At 50.2% G+C, this 1,497-nt stretch overlaps 1 protein-coding gene across 2 annotated transcripts in view; it reads left to right on the top strand.

The window, feature by feature from the left end:
• The first annotated feature begins 95 nt into the window (after window positions 1-95).
• The window catches only part of TK2 (thymidine kinase 2), an 11,210-nt gene continuing 9,808 nt past the window's right edge, over window positions 96-1,497 (top strand). The window contains exons 1-2 of one of the 2 annotated variants that reach the window (XM_014309651.2): window positions 96-648; window positions 1,386-1,460. The gene's annotated coding sequence lies outside the window, so the exon portion shown is untranslated. Of the gene's footprint in view, window positions 649-1,366; window positions 1,461-1,497 lie in introns of those variants that run through there. The other variant, XM_031062318.1, reaches the window with a different exon arrangement.

The following is a 1,497-nucleotide window of genomic DNA, read 5'->3' as shown; positions in this document are numbered from 1 at the left end:
GGGCGGCTCGGGGGGAGGGGGAGCGCGGTCAGATCCGGCAGCGGCTCCGGGGGAGCAGGAGAGAGGTCGGACTCTGGAACGGCTTTGGGGCAGCAGGAGCGGGGTCAGACCCGGCAGCGGCTCCGGGGGAGCAGGAGCGGCGTCAGACTGGAGCTCTGAGCGCCCAACCCGTCCCTGCCTTCCTGGTGCTTGCCTGGGTGGAGGGCCTTGTAAGCTCAGCTTGGCTCGGACAGGTTTTTGCCGCTGTTTTGAGGTGTAAGGTGCTTGTTTGGGAGCTGCTCTGTAATCCTCGCCCTTACCCCGCCGGGCCTGTGAGGCCAGTTGGTGCTGCTCCAGCTGGTCTTTCCAAAATTTATTTTTCCCCTGTTCAGACCTACTGAGGAGCAGCAGATGGAGCAAAAATCGGTGAAAGTGTGAGCAGTCACCGTCGGACTCTTGGCAGTGTCAGGGACAGGCTTTAGCTAAATCTGTGTCTGTCGGTGCCACAATGTGGCTGTTACATGACCCAATAATTACCAAAAACTGGCCTGGAGGGTCTCACATTAAGAGACTCAGTATAACTAAGTTATGAAAATTGCTTTGATTTAACTGTTGTTTATTTCCATTCTAGATAAACATTTGATAAAAAAAGATGCTAGAAAGAGAATTGTAAGTATTAACATTTTGTTCAGAAAACAAAGTGAAAAATGTAGCCTCTTTCATTGTAACTCCATTATAATTTGTGTGTGTGTGTAATGGCAGCCGTATGCCATAGCTGTGTCACTGTGTGGTGTGTCTGTCACTGGCTCATACTCTGTGCAAGGCTACACTGGCCTAGTTCTGAAAATTGTAGTAAAATTGTGGGAGATCTGTGCAAAAATTGTGAGGGCTTGTGTCAGGACAGGTGGCAGCGTGGGTTCACTCTTGCATGTGTAGCCTTGCCATTGCCTTACATAACCCCCCTGGGCTATAAATTATTTTAACACAGTTCAAAAAAAATTCTCTGAGTTTATTTTAGTTGTTTAGGTTTCTGAAAATAAAAACGTGATCCCTCTTAAGGTTTAAGCTATCTAATGGATGCTGAGGTTGTTATTCCAGCTGGCACTTATTTGAGTTGGGAGTCAGGTGTCTGAGGTGGGTTGTGGCAGAGTGGGGAGCAGCAGGTGACCCTCTGGAATCGCTGGGGTCCTGGGAAGGGGAGGAGAGCTGGAAGCAGAACAGGGGCTGGCTGTGGGGGTAGCAGGGAGGGAACAAGTGATGTTCTGGGAGAGTCACAGCACCCAAAGGGATCCCATGAAATAATCTGCTCCCAGCGTGGGGAGCTTGGAATGGGCAGGGGGCTTTCCTGACACTCTGTCCCTGCTCTGCCACAGCGCGGGGCTCAAAGCGACTCTGCTTTTCACCAGATCTGTATCGAGGGCAACATTGCCAGTGGAAAAACAACATGCCTGGATTATTTTGCACAGACTACCAACATTGAGGTACTGGATGCACATTTCTTTGTCCCTCTTTTCCTCA

The sequence above is a fragment of the Geospiza fortis genome, unplaced genomic scaffold (assembly GCF_000277835.1).
Source record: "Geospiza fortis unplaced genomic scaffold, GeoFor_1.0 scaffold18, whole genome shotgun sequence".
Lineage (NCBI taxonomy): Eukaryota > Metazoa > Chordata > Aves > Passeriformes > Thraupidae > Geospiza > Geospiza fortis.
This window is presented reverse-complemented; position numbering and strand designations above follow the sequence as displayed.